At 36.3% G+C, this 20061-nt stretch overlaps 1 long non-coding RNA gene across 2 annotated transcripts in view; it reads right to left on the reverse strand.

Annotated features, from left to right (window-relative positions):
- Positions 1 to 2641, reverse strand: part of LOC103875952 — a 70371-nt gene extending 67730 nt beyond the window's left edge. For both annotated transcript variants that reach the window (XR_001892861.3, XR_634980.4), the window contains exon 1: positions 2348 to 2641. This is a non-coding gene — a long non-coding RNA (uncharacterized LOC103875952). The remainder of the gene's footprint in view (positions 1 to 2347) is intronic.
- Positions 2642 to 20061: the final 17420 nt, after the last annotated feature.

Here is a 20061-nt window from a genome sequence, read left to right on the forward strand (position 1 = left end):
ACTCAATATATAAGTGTTCAACTGTAACTACTTATTTGGGCCTTCATTTTCTTATGGGGGCTCCTGTGCTATGTAAAACTTATATTAAATAATTCTGTATGCTTTTCTCTTGTTAATAGGCCTCAGGTCACTTTAACTTACAGGCCTGCCCAAAAACTCTAGGAGCATAGAGGTAAAATTTTGCCTACCCTACATAGGTAAAGTTTAAGCACTTTTACAAGTATAAATTAACTTAATCCTCAAAATCTTTTTATAATTAAAATATTTTTATTAACTCCATTTTTAAAATTGTGGAAAGTGGGACATAGGGGTTAGCTTCCTGTGGCTACACAGCTAATATGCATTTAGTAGAGCTGGGATTTAGACCCAGACAATCTGGTACACTTTGTAGAGGGAAGCTATAATCATTCATTCATTTAACAAATGGAATTGATTGAGTTTAACATGTAGAATATGAAGAAGGAAAATAAGTTAGAAAAAATGAATAAGTCTTTATTCTTGTCTTCAACTTACTCACAGTTTAATAGCAAATGCTAGGAAGGGCTGTCAGTGTTTAAGTATGTAACAATGGGGAGTTAAGTGTTCCTCACTCTTCTGGCTCTTCATCCAACATAATTTCCTTCTTGGTCATTTTCCAGTCCCAGCTAAACTATCTGGCAGTAAATCCCTGAATAGATGCTACCTTATGGCTAAAACATCATCTAAATGGTAGTCAAGAATACCATTCCCTGCTAGTAGTATTGGCCATTCATTAAGAAAAATATATGGAATCAATGACTTTCACATTCTACAAGAATCAATCTGATATTTGTGAATGAAGGGTAATATTTAGGCAGTACATTTACTGGAAATCCTTGTAAAGAGAAATACTGAGATTTGTGAAATGAACTTTATAAATCTTTAGACTGAGTTTCACTTGTAGCACTACCCAAGCTAACTAGATAACTGAGAGCATTTAGGCATCTGTCTCAGGATGTAAATTTAGAGGACTGGATTAAATAATATATAAAATCAAGTCCAGTTCAAATACTCTATGGATCTCTGGATTATACAAGTATAAGACATACTTACCTGGATTATCTCACAACATTTATCTGAAAATAAGTAGTTACATAAATGTTGGAGTTGGTTTTAGAATTTACAGATTGTGGAGAATTTGTTTTATGATTTCAAGATTCAAAAACACTGTATGGCTATTTTTCAGTCTTCTTCTGTAGACCAATAAGAACAATATAATTTGAGGACACTTAGTTAATGACAGCTCAGTGTTAATTTTAACAGCTTCTGGGGGCTTGTTACATAGTCTGTGGAGCAGTTTATATGCTTGGTATATTTTAGTACAGTACTTTAGAGCTATTTTTACAAGCAATTTGATATCTCCCTTATCTTTTGAATGAGGAAACAACAGAGGAACAACAACTCCAGTGTCTAGCTTGAGGTCAACTAGCAAACGAGAGAGAAGAGTGGAATCAAATTTACAGACCAAGCACGTTTCAAGAATCATTTTTTTTCAAAAACAATAGGACAAAAAATTATTCTCTGGACTTTATTTTATCAAACTTATGAAGCAATGGATTTGCCAATTTAAATTCATTTTGTTAAGCCCATTAAAATATATTATAACCATAATCAAAATAAGAAAAGACAACAATAAACCAATCCATTTACTTTTTAATCAATTCTGTAGACAAATTAAATTTAAAATTCTCCATGAACTGCCATTTCAAGAGACGTATCCAAAGAACACGAAGAATAAAGATGATCCTCTAATTCATTTCATTTCTCTTGCATGCACTGAAAACTTGTATTTGAATAAAGGCAGACGAAATATATCATGAGTCAGCAGGACATCTAATCTGTGGAAAATGCTATGGGGGGAAAAAAAAACTTTCTTTTTAAATGTGTAGAATTCGGTTTCTCAAATATATTTAGATTGTGGCCAAAGTTATTGAATACCCTGCAATAATGGTTTTGAAAAAGGAAAAAGAGACTCTTTTTATTTAAGGTTTGGGTAATGTTAACATTTCTATTTTATTGTTTTCTAAGATGATTTTATCCTCAATTTGATACATTGCCTGTTAAAGTAAAATAATATGTAAGATAATATTGTTATGGCTTATACCTCTTGATATACCTATATTTGTGTACAAATATATATTTGTGTGTATATACATTTGTGTATATACATGTTTTATGACAAAATGTTTTTGTCTTGATAATAACTTTTCAGAGCTCCAATGTAGTAGCTACTTAATATGAAAAAGACAGGCATATTAGTTTCCTGCGCTTACTGTAACAAATTACCACAAATTTCATTAATTAAAACAGCATGAGATTATCACCTTACCTTTCTGGAGGTCAGAAGTCCAAAAATGCGTTCTACAGGAATAAAAGCAAGGAGTCAGGAGACTGTGTTTATTCTGGAGACTCTAAAGGTCCCAGCCGTTATCTTTTCCCACTTCTAGAAACGTCCTCCACTTTTTGGCTCATGGCCCCTTGCAGGAATGCCACCTCTCTCTCCTCTGCTTCCCTTGTCACATTTCCTTTTCTGACTCTGATTCTTCCACCTTGCTCTTACAAGGAACCTCATGTATACCTATGTAACAAACCTGCACATTCTGCACATGTATCCTGGATCTTAAAGTACAACATAAAAAGTAAAAAAAAAGCAAAAAACAAAAAAAAAGTTGGTCAGGCGCAGCTGCCTCACACCTGTAATCCCAGCATTTGGGGAGGCTGAGTCGGGTGAATCATCTGAGGTCAAGAGTTTGAGACCAGCCTGACCAACATGGTGAAACCCTCTCTCTACTAATAATACAAAATAATAAGCTGTGCGTGGTGGCACATGCCTGTAATCCCAGCTACTCAGAAGTCTGAGGCAGGAGAATTGCTTGAACCTGGGAGGCAGAGGTTGCAGAGCCGAGGTTGCACCACTGCACTCCAGCCTGGGCGATAGACTGAAACTCTGTCTCCAAACAAAACAAACAAACAAACAAACAAACAAAAAGAGTTAGGAAAAAAAAAAAAAATCCTCATCTGATTCCATTGGCCTACCCAGATATTCTAAAATAATCTTCCCATCTGAAGATCCTTAATCACATCAGCAAAGTGTCATGTACAGTAACATAGTGACAAGTCTGGGGGATTAAGACCTGAACACCTTGGGGGAGATGTATTATTTTGCCTACCACAAAACCTCTGCCATGCTATTTTCTATTTATTATGTGTGTTGGTGTGTAGGATTTGAAGACATATTTAACTGTGTATGGTTCATGCTAGAGAAGATGATATAAAACATAAAGTACAGCAATGAAAAAAAGTGTAAATATTCAATTAGATTAGTTTATTTTTTCTAAATTTCTTCTGTGAAAAATGTTATATTGATCTAGAAAAGGTACCATCTCACAAAGGATACACTGCAACCCTAAAATCTTCAAAGGCCATTATAAAAGTACCTTGCCAAATCTTACATCTGGAAAAAAGTTATTGAAAGATCGGTATGAAATATGTTAACAAATAATTGAAACAATTTAGGGAGCAGGTTCTTTCCATTTGGGAAACCTGCAATTTTGCTCTAAGCTATATTACCGATATTGCCAGAGCTACTGTGTCAAAAATAAAAATGAATGATGAATTCTTACTATGTGCTAGTAGCCATACTATACCCTTTACATGCATTTTCTTATTTTGTGCGATGTGCACTTTTATGATCCCACTTTGTAGATACAGAAACTGAGGTTTCAGTTGCCTCAGCTATTACACAATCTTCTTGTTATTACATAAACAGTGCTGGCATTCCAAGTCAGGTCTGTTAAAAGCATATGAAAAAACAAAATGGCTTCAGTTAGTACAAAATGCTCATCACAAAAAGTACTGATATTTCCCAGCCGGGGGCAGTGGCTCACGTCTGTAATCCCAGCACTTTGGGAGGCAGAGGCGGGTGGATCCCTTGAGGTCAGGAGTTCGAGACCAGCCCAGCCAACATGGTGAAACCCCCTCTCTACTAAAAATACAAGAATTAGCCCAGCGTAGTGGCGGTCACCTGTAATCCCACCTACTCAAGAGGCCGAGGCAGGAGAATTGCTTGAGCCTGGGAGGCAGAGGTTGCAGTGAGCTGAGATCAGGCCACTACACTCCAGCCTGGGCGATAGAGGGAGACTCCCTCAAAAAAGAAAAGAGAGGGAAAAATGTACCAATATTTCCCAACTGCTCAGTAACTATTGTTTTTCATGGACCTTTCATAATATCCCTGGGAAATTTAAATTATACTTTTCATCTTTTAAAGCAGAAACCTGTGGTCTAGCAATTTTATTTCAATCATTCTCTCATGTTTTAACTTTCTAAGTAGTAGCATATAATGTATGAAAATAATGAACTAACATTCAAGTCAGATCCTAATAACAAAAAATGGATTTTTCCTTTGAACCTATGGTAGATATTTTGATCTCTTCTTAAATTTTGAAACTGGTCAGTTGTGCAAGCAAGACCATTGATTTTGGAGAAAGTACAGATGATCTTTGTATCGGTATTTTGCAAATTACTCTCTGTGGAAAATAATTAACTTCCCAGAGCCTTGGATTCCTTCTGTTTAAAATGGGGAAAACAACACTGGCACCATGGATTGTTATAAACTCTCAAAAACTAGATTCCTTCTCTAATGGACTATCATTTTTTACAACATTCTCGAAAGGTAGAACTCTCCTCTTTTCCTCAATTATTTTGCCATTTATAAAGATACTCTGAAGCCTGTGGGAATGGGTATGGAGGAAAGTTACATTTTCTTTTATTGTGTTGAGTAAACAGTTTCTCAAATCCTGTTTCTTTCTTTTTCTTTTTCTTTTTTTTTAAAAACAACAACAACAACAACACTATATTCTTGGTTGTTTTGAGCAGGGTTGGTTATTATTTCATTATAAATCAATCAAGCATATTCACAATGACCAAATTGCAATGGGATTCGTTAGGAATTCAAGTTTGCCACTGTTCTTTGCCTTCTCTCTTTCTGCCTTCCAAGAGATACCAACATACTTACTGTGAATAAAAAGCCAACAAGTCTCTGATTAGTCAAGCCCAATACTATGAAGAACATATAAAAGACCAACAATAAATAACCTTTTGAAAATGCAGCTTTTTTGAGATAATGCAGCTTCATGTTTTAACAAACCCAACCTGGAGTAATAAAGGTCTCTTCTGAAACTCAAGACCAGCAGTAACTTGATTCCATCGAGGTCCAACTCTAAGTGGGTGTCAAGGCAGGAAGGACAACATTCATAGCAGTAATTTTAGAAATATTGTATTTAATTTCAAAACCCTTCTAGACACATTTACTTCATCTCCCGTTTGCTTGGTGTGGAAAACCAATTACTTCGTGGTGATGATGCAGTCAAATCTGTAAACAGTTATTACATTTCAATTAGAGCTGCGTGAAACTCTATATATTTGGTTTGCAGGAAATTAATGCAAATCTTTTTTGATATTTCAATTCACAAGGGGTCATACCCCTACACATTTGGCTCTCAGTGTAACATTTAGAGCCATTCAAATATCAAAGACTATTTTCCCAGCATAAAACATCTGGCCTAGAGTTAAAATCTCCTATAGCATTCATCTATATTTAAACTCCCACCTACAAACTGCACCAGAAACTTTGCCAAAAGCAGTCAACTTAGACTGACTTTTTACTATAAAAGAAAATGTCTAGTGAATCTTTTACTATAAAACATATACTTGATCACATTCATGGTCTTGGTTGAACACTCATAAATCACTGAAACACAAACAAGAGCTTTTCATCACTGATAACAGGAATGATAGTGAGATGGAAGGATGAGAATAAGGAAACAAATAGTGAACACTTTCTATGTTCTAGTCACTGTTCTTGCATTATCTTACTAAATTCTTGCATTAGCACTGTGAGGTTATGTACCACCATTCTCCATGTGAGAACATTCAGATTCAGATTAAGAAACTTGTCTGAATCACATAGGTAGGTGGTGGTGCTGGGGATGAAGCCAGATCTCTCTACTTCCAAAGCCTATGATAATTATCCTGTCTCCCACAGTGTATAGACTTGAGGAATATAGTTAATGTTTATAATTACAGTTGACCATTGAACAACATGGGTTTGAACTGTGTTGGTCCAATTGTATGTGGATTTTCTTCTGCCTCTGCCATCTCTGAAACAACAGGATCAACCTATCCTCCTCATTCCCAGACTACTGAACATGCCCACAAGGATAAAGACCTTTATGATGATCCATTTCCACTTAATTAATAGTAAACATATTATCTCTTCCTTATGATTTTCCCAAGAAAATTTTATTTTTTCTAGCTTACTTCATTGTGAGAATACAATATATAACACATATACAAAATATGTATTGACTGTTTATGTTATAGGTAAGACTTCTAGTCAACAGTAAGTGATTAGTAGTTAAATTTGGGGGGAAGCAAAAGTTATACATAGGTTTTCTTTATATTTCCATTGACCATTGCTTATCATAAATGCCTTTCAAAAGAGCTGGGTTGGCCTATCAACTCTTTACACTAGTACCTCTGATCCTCTTTAAAATCTCCATGTTACTTGAGGAAAAATGGAAGCTACAAAAGTCAAATGATAAAGGAATTATTCTCTTCATTCCCAAGATGTGTTACATATGGTGGCAATGGGGGATGGGGGAGGAGAGCAAGTGTGCAGGCTGAATTTATTGAGGACTTCACACTTCCATCAGTTACCAAGAAAAATAACATATGGACTGAACATTTATTCCAAGGAACAGATTTGTTTCTAGTTACTCTCCAGCAATTGAAAGAGAAAGAAAGAAAAAAAAATTTTAAGAGCCATCTGAAAATACTCACCAAATGAGAGAAATAAGGTTGATCTTTTTCAGACTGCAGAATTAACATTTTAAAAAAATGAGTCATAACGATTCAATTTAAATGTATTGACTGAGCTACTATTATCATGAATCGACTTCTCTACTAGGGATGATGTGGTGCCTGTTCTCAAAAGCTTAAGTTCAATTTTTTTGAAGAAAAAGTGTCTTACTGCATTTTTTTTTTTTTTTTTTTACTGGTTTCAAGTTTTTCCTTTCATTTATTTCCATCATTATCTTACACTTTGTCAGCCTTTCCAGTACCATGATAAAAATACCCCCAAAATGTATATCAGCAGATGGGGACACCTTCCTGTACCCCATCATTTGTTTATAATCAATCATTTGCTTCATGTCACCCCACTTACTGGTTTGAGTATAGAACAATTCATAACTTTTGGCATTGTGAAATTCCTCAGGCTGAATAAAAAAGCATTGTCAAGAAACCAAAATTAAAAAGTTAAGTTTAAAATTGTTTCTACCCTTCAGGCTCCTGACATATGAAAGTATTAACAGCATATGTCTACGTTAGATTTTTAAACCACAGGAGAGTTAAATGGGATGAGCTTTTTCAAAATACAGTGGTTTTTGAAAATAAAAAGCAAAAGAGGATGAGACAGAAAGCCTATAATTGCCTTCAAAAAAATACATGAACTTTTCTCATTCACCCAGGCAAACTAATCTTATAAATGGGCCTTCCTTTTATGTGAGCCCTCACTTCTTTTAAAGCCAAGTTGAAGATTCTTCACCTACAAGAAGTAGTCTCTGACAAACTCATTCCTTCTCCCCATTAAAACTTTCTCTTTTTTCCAATCATTGTCAGTGTGTGTAGATGAGGTTCTATCTTGCTTTGTAATTGCTCCTTTAGATAGCTATTTATTTGACTTTCTGGGGAAAAATAAACAAATACATACATACATACATAAAAAGTATCTTTTGGAAATTCTTTTCAGTGAGGGTTGGTCATAGAAAAAGAGGTTGCAAAATTTAGACCTCCATAGTCTGAAAAGACAAATGCTCATCAAAATATAAAGTAGGTTGAGAATGAATGTGAAATTATCATCAAATCCTGTTGTTAAGAAAAATAAAGGAAGCATTATTTTAAATTACAGTAATGAGGAGAGATAAAAATTACGTTTTTAATATACAAATAAATTTAGACTTGGGTGATCCAATATGCATTTTCAAGTGCTGGTGGATATTTTGAAAACATTCCCTCGTCTTGAGATTGCTTTATTCCCAGGTATGCCAACTTTCCCAGTCAAATTTTATTCCTTATACCAACTTAAGATTGGATCATGGCTCTGATAGACTGGGGTTATATTCCTATCTTCAGTCTCAGAGAGACACCTGTTGACTACAGCCTCATATTTTCCCCAGTCTCATTTAATCTTACATCATGCAAATTATATATAGACATCCCAAACCTAACACTGAAGTATTTCTTCTCCACCCCAAATCTTTTTCTACCATAATGGCAACTTCCTCTTTCCAGTTGCTTATACTAAAATGTTGGAAGTCTCGACTGGCTTCTCTCTTTCTCTCAGACCACCTATCCTATGGCTAAGAGAATCCTCTTGGTTCAACTTATAAATGTTTCTAATATCTGATAACCTTTCTCTACTGCCAGACTTACTACGCAGGTCCCAGCGATCACTGAATCTCACTGAGCCACCTTCTAACTGTGCTTTCAGCTTCAGCTCTGGGCCTTTCTATTTTCCATATGGTGGGCAGAGTGGTCCTTTTGAAATATAAGTTACATGAGGTCACTCCTCTGCTCAAAACATTCTACTGGCCGGGCGCGGTGGCTCACGCCTGTAATCCCAGCACTTTGGAAGGTCAAGGTGGGCGGATCACGAGATCAGGAGATCGAGACCATCCTAGCTAACACAGTGAAACCCGGTCTCTACTAAAAATACAACAAAAATTAGCCGGGCGTGGTGGTGGGCCCCTGTGGTCCCAGCTACTCTAGAGGCTGAGGCAGGAGAATGGCGTGAACCCGGGAGGCGGAGCTTGCAGTGAGCCAAGATCGTGCCACTGCACTCCAGACTAGGCGACAAAGTGAGACAACCCCTCAAAAAAAACAAAACAAAACAAAAACAATTCTACTGCATCCCTCCCCCACTAGGAGAAAAAGCCAAAGCCCTTAGAATGGTCTCACGGTTCTACATGATCTATGCTCCCATCCATAACTCTCCACTCCTCATTGTCTCCTGCTTTCACAGGCTCATCTGGCTCCGGTTCACTGGTCTTCTATTTGTTCCTCAAATACAAGATGTACAGTCCTGGCTCAGAATTTTTGAATTCATTTTTCTCCATTCTCCTTAATGGGCTTCACCCATAAATGCATGTAGACCCTTTCCAGGTCTCCTATATATATTTGATCAATTGTCACCCTACCAGACAGGACTATCTCCACTACTCTGTTGAAATTGTAATTACTCTTGTCTCTTTTCATCCCCTTCCTTGCTTTATTTTTCCACATCACCTTCTAATAAACCACAGAATTACTGTATTTTATTTTTTATTTTTCTTCCACGCTAGATAATAAACTCCACGAAAATAGAACTTTTGTCTATTTTTTCCCACCACTGTATCCAAGCATCTAGAATTGGGCCTACTACATCATAATGATAAATATTAGTAGAGTGATGGATTGAGATGCTGTACACTTGGTGAGGAAAATCTTTTGAAGAGTCTCATTCCAAATATCAAAATCCTGCCAAAAACAAGAACTTAAGCTAAAAACATGTGTAAAAGGTCATAGTAATTCTACTGCCTAGACACAACTCATTAAATATACACCTAATTTATCTATTGCCATGATGGAATTAATATAAGAGGAGGATTAAAATGAGAAGAAATATAAGGAAGGAAAGATAAAAAAAGGGTCCCAGAAAGAGAAAGCGTCCATAGCTACTTAAGCTAATTTAAAGAAATTAGGATATGATTTAGAGTCTACTGACCTAATTTCTCATATTAGCTCTTCTTCTTTGTTGCGTGACATATAATTTGAAATTTTATTACTTTCTCTGTAAAATGAGCCTCATAAAACCTAACTCTATAAAGCTTCCGTGAGAACAAGATGAAATGAGAAATAATAAGTGCCTAATATGGTGTCTGACATATAGAAGACACTCAAAAATAAAAGTTGTACCCGGTTTCACATATGTGTTTATGTTTCCCAGGTCCCTCTGCAGAGAGAGCCTAGAAGCTGCAACACTCCAGGGCCAATGAATACAACTAATGCTCGAATCTTGACTTTCAATATCATTCTCCAAACAAACAAACAAACAGCTCCTTGAAAAAGATACTAATTCTAGAGTTGGGCCAAAAAAAATAAAATCAAGATAAACTTAGAATATTTCAGGGTGTCAGAAAGCAAGAGGTTCTTAAAATTAAAAAAAAAAAAAAAGCAGCAGCAGACAGATAGATGGGGGGAAAGGGGATGGTCATAAGAAAATAGGCAGCAACCTAAAACACTTTTCATTAGCTACCTGGATCAATTTGAATACTAACAGAAATAATGACAGTATTGATTATAACCAAAAATATAAAACACATACTCATGAGCCTATGTTGATATATAAACAAATGATTGACTGAGTGACTCAATGGAGGAGAATGGAGAAACTTTCATAATAGACCAATTCCAATGAATAAATGTAGAAGGAATGAGGAGACTAGACACTCACTGTTAGGATACCACAGCAAAATCCACTGATGGATGTTAAAATTAGTGGGCAAAACTTTAAAAAGAAACAGGATGTTTGCATAGCTTCAAGATATCTCACCCAAAATGTTTATTAATGACTATGATGGCTTTAACTTACATTTATAAATTCTTTGTAGTTTCTCCCTCCAGCAGGTAGAGTTTAATTCTTCTCCCACTTGAGTGGGATTTAATGACTCACTTTAAAAATATAATTTTGAAATGAAAAACCAGTGACTTTACAGTAGAGAAACCTGCCAGCACCATTACCAAGTAATCATGGTTAACATTACCAGTAATAGTAATGTATATTGCTATCATAAAAAGCGCCCATCAATTCTATGGTTTTGTTCCCCAAAGTCCATTACCCTAAGTCTAATTAAGAGAAAATATCAGACAAACTCAAATTGAGGAGCTTTTTACAAAATATCTGACCAGTACTCTTCATAAGACTCAGGTCATGAATGACAAGAAAAGACTGAAGAATAGTCACAGAAGAAATTAAGGAGATATGCTGACAAAATGCAATGTGGTATCTCAGATTGGAATCTAGAACAGGAAAAGGATGTTAATGACAACACTGGGGAAATCTGAATAAAGCCTATAGTTTAGTTCATTGTATTGTATCAATATTATTTTCTCAGTTTTGACAACTAGTAAGGTTATGTAAGATGTAAACAACAGGAAAATCTGGGTAAAGGAACAAGAGAATTATTTTTATTATCTTTGCAATTCTTATTTAAAGTTAATACCATTTAAATTATTTTAAGAAGTTAGAAAAAAAGAAAGTTGTGATCAAATGAGATAATGCTTATGAAAATATTTATAAATAGTATAAGGTTATTATTATAAGCTAGGCACTGTTATTATGTAAATAATAGTGGACAGCAGTGTCTTAGAAAGTGATAGTGTGCTTAAAGTAATCAACAACTGCATAATTTGTATTGACCAGCCCATTTAGCCAAATCAAACAATTATCCTAAATGTAGACATAGCATAAGTTTAAGAGACAACAATTGTGGGGCTAGCTTCCAAGATGGCGCTGGAGTATCCTCAGCTCTTCGTCATTACACCCTTATAGAATCTTCCCTCACTCTTAGCAGGGTCAACCTCTATAATTAATAGAACAATGAAGAAATGACTTCCTTACTATTGCGTGACTTCCAAGGCTAGGTCATTAAGGACATTCTAATTTCCATTTGGCGGTCCTGGATTGATCATTCTGGAATAAGTCAGCCACCATATTGTGAGGACATACAAGCAGTCCATAGAGGGGTCCACTGCAGAGAAATTGAAACCTCTTGCCAACTACCAGCATCACATGAGTAAGCCTTCTGGGAAGCACATCCTCCAGGCCAAGCCAAGTAGTGAGGAGATGTAGCCTCAGCTGACATCTTGACTGTGATCTCATAAGAGATCCTGAGCCTGAATCATCCAGCTATACCACAACCAAATTCTTGACCCAAAGAAAATGTAAAACAGATTCTTATTGTTTTAAGCCATGAAGCTATTGGGTAATTGCTATGTTCCAGTAGATAACTAATACAACAGTCTTTGAAAAATAAGCAATAAACATTTGTGTAGGAGACCAGGGCCTAAAGCCATTAGTCTCAAAATAGAAGCAAATGATATTCTGGCATGAGCCTGATGAGAAATGTAGAAGACTCTTTGTTTTCTTTCTTTCCTATTCTCTCTTTGCTTTATTTTTGTAATAGTCCAGGTTTACGTATATTTAGAAAGTAGATATTTGCTACTTTTCTGATGCAGCAATATGCCACAAAACAGAAGCAAGCATGGTAAACTACAAGGAGGACATTAGAGTTGATGTCATTTGAATACACCAAAGACAGCTTGCATAGGACATGCCAGTAACAGGAGAGATTAGCACTCGAAGGATTTGTTTCTCTGTGTGAGAGATCTTTTTATTGCTGTTGTTTTATTGGTTGGTTATTTGTAATCATTAAAATATTAAGGGTCTCTTTCTGGAAATATTATCCAGAAACCACAAACTTGATGTTTTTCCACAGGTAATTTGAGTGGAAAAAGGATAGGGTTAGGATTTAAAATTCTGGCTGCTGCTTTACCACCTCTAGACGTGTGGTTTGAGGGAGTCTCAAATTCTTCTATCCTGAATGCTTTCATTGGCAAAAGGAGGATGTATAAATCAAAGGCTAAGTTTTCTGCAGCTTCCTAACTTCTCAGAACTATTTTAGAAACTAAAAGTGTCATATATGTTGCTTCTTTTGAATGAAATAATTTAGCTGCAATGCCTTCCTTATTTCAGATAAAATATGGTAATGTCCCAGAATAATCATGTATTGAACACAGTTCCCAAGGAAACAGGCATCACCACAGAATTACCAAATATGTAAATGTTATGAAGTAATATCTGGTGGCGGCAAAACCAAACCTTTGTCTCACTGAACAACCACTATTTTGTGATGCCGATATTCTGCATTTTATCCTGCATAATTCTTCCTGGAATTGATATTTTAAAATTGAGAAGCAATTTAGTGTGCTGCATAGCCCTGCTCTATTGGCCCAGGCCAACATTAATGACACATTTTAATAGAAAAATGGGCAGTTGGGCACCTAAACTTTACCCTGTCGTGGATCATGTTTGGCAGCTGTGCTTTTTATTCATCAGTCTGATTGAAACTCCCTTCCTGACAGAAGCAAAGATATTCTCTTTTGTTCAGGATTTCCATAAAAGGCGAAATGGAAGTCTTTGCAGACAGGCTGGCGTGCCTGAATAAATTTATTTTCCTAGGCTTCCAGCCATAACAGTGAGCAAACAAATGCCTCTTACCTACATCTTTATGTACACCATAGGATAGCACATTTATAGGATTAAATAATGCTCATTTATTTTGGCTTCTTTCCTCTCTGTTTTAAATCATTGCCCAAACTTGCGTTTTTAAATCTTTCCCTCATAATTTTAACCTTTACCCTTGGGCTAGTTGAGCAATATATGGCTGTGTGTGTGTTTGTCTCTGTGTGTACACAAACATTGTCTACGATGTTGGGGGAGGAGGACCTGGCTTTCTTTTTAATCCTTTTTCTTTATAGAGAACAGACCTCAAAGGGTTTCCTTTCCTAGCTTCTTAACTTCTCTTCCAAGCATAATGATTCTAGACAGACTGAACAACTGACCAGTGATCCATCGTGTTTTTAATCATTTACAGTCTGATTCCTGCACAGCCGTGCCTGATATTTGGTTTTAAAGAACGCTTTCCTGGGGAACACATTCAATCCAGTATTTCTGAGCAATAAATTACTCATGTTTGGGGGCCCTCAACAGCCTATATTATTTTGCCCTGGTTGAAAATAATAGACAGTTTGGAACAATGTTCCCTTTTGAATTAAAATACAAAAGGTTAGATTCTTAGAGTTCAAGATAATGCATAGGCTCTCAACAGACTGGATACAAATCTCCCCAAGAGAGCAAAGATTGGGAGGGTGAGGAGGTGAAGACATAAGGTAGAGGAGACAAAAACATGAGCATTTGTACAGACACATTACTTGTTTTTTCAGGGTTGAAAAACTCATTTTGTATCCCTCACTGTCCCAGATGTTCAGTCATCTATGTAGTTATAGTTATACTAACAGGAGGCAGAACAGGGCTCTGTGCAATGATTATGATCATCCTGAATCATCTGGAAGAACTCTGTGGTCTATCTAATTGGTGAGCTCACCTCTATCTATCCCCAACTGGGAGGTCAGAGTGAGGGAGTTGTAATAGTTGGCATTATGGATAGATCTTAGGAGAAACTGATTTTTAGTTGAAAATGGATCTGTTTGCACATTGGTACAAATTAATCAACTTTGATTAAATTATCACGCTACAGTTTAAATGCTTATAAAAGAAAGAAACATGTGCTTTCATATGTGAGCATGTATGTACACATAGGTAGTCCCCAGAACAGAAAATAATCCCAAGATGAGGATGAGGATTGGAAATAGGAATGCCTTTTGCCATATAAATAGTGCTTTTTAAATAAATAGTGAATAGCTTTCCATGCTAAACAAAGGTGACCTCAGTTAAATTAGAGCTTAAGATTTAGATTAGATTTAAGATAACTGTCCAAGAGGAAATATACTACAAGAGTTAAAAATCAGAGGTACTTATTTTGAGTCCTGGCTCCCCTAGTCGTTGCGGCTATCACTTTGGAAAAGTTCTGTGTTCTCTCTGAACTCCAGTCTCCTAGACTGTATTCTACTGGGGTCAGCAAACTATGGCCTATGGGCCAAATCTGGCCTGTTCACTGCTTTGGTACTACTTGTAAGCTTAGAATGATTTTTATATTTTTAAGAGTTAAAAAGATCAAAGAAAGAACAATGTTTCATGACCTGTGAACAGCGTATGAAATTTAAATTTCATGGTGGATAAATAAAGTTTTATTGGAACATGGCCATGCTCACTTGTTTGCATACTATCTGTCTGCTTTTTATGTTGCTTTCATACTGCAACAGCAGAAAGTTACATTACAGATCATATGGCCTACGGAGCCCAAGCTGCTTAATCTAGGGTACCTTACAGAAAAAAGTTTGTCTACCTTGTTATGATGCCTACCTTGCAGCGTTGTCATAGGGACTGAATGTTATGTAAAGTGCTTGCCACAGAGAATTGCAGTGAGGAAACACTGAGATAATGCTACTTGTGAAAATGAGTGTGGCTATGTGGGAAGACAAAAAGACAAAGCAGAGAAATAATTTCAGCATACTAGAATCTTTCTTCAGTGTACGAGAGTGCATGATAGTGTCAAAGGGTATTTATAGAAAAAATGGAAATGTTCCAATTTTGTCAATCTATTTTAATCTACTAACAACTGGACTATAATTGCTGATAATGAATTCAGCATACATTTCAATAAGAAGTAAAATTGTGCCATAGATAATACTTCCTTACTAGTTATTGTTGTTCTTATTATTTAATATTTTATAATGACAATTTCTATTTAAATAAATAGAGGCACATCAATATGTCTAACAATTAAAAAATATGTTCTAAGGATAGTTTCCATGGTCAGATGCTTCATTACTAAAATAAGGATGATGAATGAAATGTAAGAATACTTTCCATGACAGAGGTTCTTTTCCTGTGTTCTTAACAATAAAGAAAGCTACCCTACATTTAGTGCTTCCTCTGTTAAGTGCTATGTGAACATTTATTTTTAGTTTTAATCTGGGACTAAGGATAGTTAATTCCACTGATTTGGAAATTTCATACATACAGAGACCAAGGGAGAGCATGATGGCACCCTGTGGAATGTATCCTCCTCACTCCTCAGCACTTTGGTGGGGCCACAAGGGGCCTACAATCAAGCCAGAAACTCATCTCTAATGGAAGCATCTAGCTTTGCTTCTAAATGAATTTCTATTGTAATTGTAATGTTATTATTAAATCAATACCCATAGCAACATTGGTAAGAATGTTGCTACTAACAGTAATGTTCACTTACTGGTTCATACACAAATAATTATGGCCCACGATGTAGTAGACACTGGATTAGGCTCTGGGTATACGGTAGGAAATAAAACAATGTCCCAACCTCATGCATCTTACATTTAATAAGTGGAGGCAAATAGAAATCTAATAGAAACAAAGTACAAAATATCAGAACATATTAACTCTTATGATTGACTATGTCATCAGGAAGTGGAGAGCAACACTTTGATTGGTGGTCAGGGAAGACCTCCCCAAGAGGTGACATTTAGGCTGAGATTTGAGTGACAAGGTTTCATCCATATAAATATTTGTGAGAAGAGCATTCCAGGGAGAGGAAATGGCTAACACAATGGCCTTAAAGTAGGAATGAGTTAGATATGTTCAAGGAAATGAAAGCAGGCCAGTGTGGCTACAGTCTAGGGAATAGTGAGAAGAGTCAGCATGTCAGAATGGGAGGCAGAAGAAATACTATGTAGAATCTTGTAAGACATTTTTAAAATGTGATAGAAAGCCATTGGAGAATTGTAAGCAGGAAAGTTGCATTATCTAATCTGTAGTTTTTAAAGACATTCTGGCTACTGAGTGTAGAATGGATTGGAGGGATTCAAGAACACAGAGCTACTGGAGTCTCCAGATATGCTGTTGGATTAAATAGAGAATAGAGGGAATGTGGGAGTCTTTAGTGTTAGTGGTCTCCAGCTGGTCAAATTTCCTGGTATCGATGACCTTGTACGGTGTCTTCCCTTTAAATCTGGTCTATCCCTAGCTATGACTCACTGGAACCAAAATAATATGGCAAAAGTGATGGTATACCAGTTGCAGGCCTAAGCCATAAAGGGACCTGGTAGTGTCTACTTCTGTGCTATTGGGATCTATGAGATGTTATGTAAGAAGGAGAGGTCACATGGAGAGGGAGAGAGTCAATGGAGTGAGAGAAAATGAAACCTCCCCGGCATCCTGCCTAAGCCAACCCCAGAAGGTCTCTCAGCGAAATGGAAACATATATAAGCACCTGTTTGTAAGACTATCACAATAACCTCTAAGTGGAGATGATTCTTTGCTGAAGAACTTTGAACAAATAAAGTGACTGTTGGTTTAAGCCATGAGGTGTTGAGTTGTTTGCTGTGCAGCAAGAGATTACAGAGAAAAATGAAATAAAATAAAAATGTTGGCTCAAAGTCAATCAGGTGCCGCTGAAAATAAGTGAAATTTATTTGTTTTGGAAATAGGTGGATCTTTCATAATTCTTTTACTTTTCAGAATATAGTGATGACTGAAAAGGTGGTAAAAAACTTGCTATTGGGGACTAGCAGATAAGAGGATGTGAATTGTGTACTGGTAAAATCATTAGGGAAACTGCCACCTGCAATAATGTGAAAGAAAGAAAATGTGCGTAAGGAACTTGTGGATATGGCAAAGGAAGTTCCTCAGTGGAATGTCGAAAATACCATCTGGGTTCATTTAGCTGCTTATGATAATGTATAGGAGGACTGAGATGAGCTAAAAAGGAGACTGTTCCATTTTCAAGCAGAATTTAAAAGAAATACAAATGAACCAGGAAATGATGGGTTGAAAATGAAAATTGTTTCTCATCTCCGTCTTTCCTGTGAAAGACTATAAAAGTAATAAATAGTCTCAGGGCAAAGATCAAAGCTAGGACTCTGCCAATAAAATATAGCCTCAGGGTAAAGGTCATATGCAAAGGGACTATAAGACCTTTTGCTGTGACCTCAAAGAAATTTAAGATTGCATCTCAGAGATCATCTCATGTAGATAAAGGGTTTTAAGAATCTTAAAGGCCTTGTCCAGAAGACCCTTATTTCTGTTTAGCCCCTAGTAAAGTGAAACCTGTCTCAAAGAATTTTGTGGGTGTGGCTTGGTCTAATGGCATAAACTACAATAAGAATTTATAAGAAACTCAGAAAGCTTTTAAGAGAATTATATTTGTGGAAGTACTTCCAGCTTTGATTGAATTAAACACAAGTCACTTACCTTGAAAAAAAACTGCCTGGCTCCCAAACTTTTATGAGCAGGAAACAGACTGAGAAAACTACTTAGCTGCAAACACAGGCCATTTCTAAATAAAAGGAGGGTGACTTACGAAGGGATAAGGAAAACCACTTGCAAAAAGTAGAACTGAGCCCTAATCGAGGACTGGAAAACAGGTGCTTGGTTGGAATTTATAATTATAATTGATTAGTGACTTCTTTGGGCCTTCTATTTGCCTGGTTTTGAATTGCAATTATCCAATCACAGTGTGTGTGTGTGTGGAAGGGGTAAAATGGGGGGAGCTGGGGGAAGTCAAATAACAGGTCTCTTAGTTCACGAATCTTCAAATCAAGAGAAGCCATTCTCAAAAAGCTGCAACTGAGAAACTTTTTCTGAGAAGCTTCTTCTGACCCCAATTCACCTCAAACAAATTTACGTTATGAAATATTCTGGACTTGGACCTAAACCTTACTCAATAATGGGATAAGATTGGGAAAGCATAAGTTCAATCTGAATGTCAATCATTAGGGCCTAGAAATTCCTTTTTAGTTCATTCCTCCTCGCCTCCCTCAAATTTCTGACACCCGTTGATCTTTCTACTATTTCTCTAGATTTGCCTTTTCCAAATATCATATAGTTGGAATCCTACAGTATGCAGCTTTTTCAGACTGACTTCTTTCACTAAGTAATATGCACTTAAGTTTCCTCCAAATCTTTTCAGGGCTTGATAGCTCATTTATTTTTATTGCTTAATGGTAGTCTGTTCTATGGATGTATCATGGTTTATTTATTCATTCACCTTTTAAATGACATCTTTGTTGCTTCTAGTTTTATGGCAACTGTGAATGAAGCTCCCCTAAGCATTTATGTTCAGGTTTTTGTAAGGACAAAAGTTTTCAACTCATTTGAAAAAACACCTAGCCGCACATGGCTGGATCATATTGTTAAGACCAAGTTTAGCTTCGTAAGAAACTGCCAAACTACTTCCCAAAGTGTCTGAACCATTCATTGTTCCCACTAGTAATCAATAAACATTCCTGTTATTCCACATCCTCATCAACATTTGATATCGTCAGTTGTGTTTTCGTTGTTGTTAATTCTTTGGGATGTTCTCCAGAGGTCGTGTAACCTGTGGACAAAGACAGTTTCATTTTTTCCTTCCCAATCTATTTACCTTTCATTTCCTTTTCTTGTCTTGTTGCATAAGCTAGGACTTATATTATGATGTTGAATAAGAGTCATGAGAGGGGCAACCTTGCCTGGTTCCTAATCTTAAGGGGAAAGCATCTAGTTTCTCACCATTAAGTATAATGTGAGGTGTAGGTTTTTTGTTAATTTTCTATATCGAGTTGAGAAAGCCTTTCTCTATACCTAGTTTGCTGAGAGTTTTGTTTGTTTTGTTTTAAATCATGAATGGGTATTTTTCTGTGTCTTTTGATACAATCATATAATTTTTCTTATTTAGCTTGTTGATTTGCGAGATTACATTAATTGTTGAGCCAGCCTTGAATATCTGAGAAAAATCCCACTTAATTACATTGCATAATTCTCCTTCCTTTTATTTACTTACTTATTTTTATTTTTGACACAGGGTCTTGCTGTATCACCCAGACTGGAGTGTAACGGCACAACCATGGCTCACCGCAGCCTCAATTTTCCAGGCTCTAATCATCCTCCCACCTCAGTCTCCTGACTAGCTAGGACCATAGGCATGCACCACTATGTCTGATTAATTTTTAAAATTTTTTCTAGGGATGAGATCTCATCATGTGGCCCAGTCTGGTCTCCAACTCACGGGATCAAGCAGTCTTGCCGCCTCAGCCTCCCAAAGTGCTGGGATTCAGAGTGTGAGCCACTGTGCCCAGCCAATTCTTCTTATATATTGTTGGATTTGAGTTGCTAATATGTTGTTGATGAATTTTGCACCTTTAGGAGAGATATTAGTCTTTAGTTTTCCTTTTCTGTATTGTCATTTTCTGGTTTTAGAGGGTCCAGAATTCATCCCCAATTCTTCTTGGCATTCTAGCTTTGAGTAT

Source organism: Papio anubis, chromosome 9 (assembly GCF_008728515.1).
Source record: "Papio anubis isolate 15944 chromosome 9, Panubis1.0, whole genome shotgun sequence".
NCBI lineage: Eukaryota > Metazoa > Chordata > Mammalia > Primates > Cercopithecidae > Papio > Papio anubis.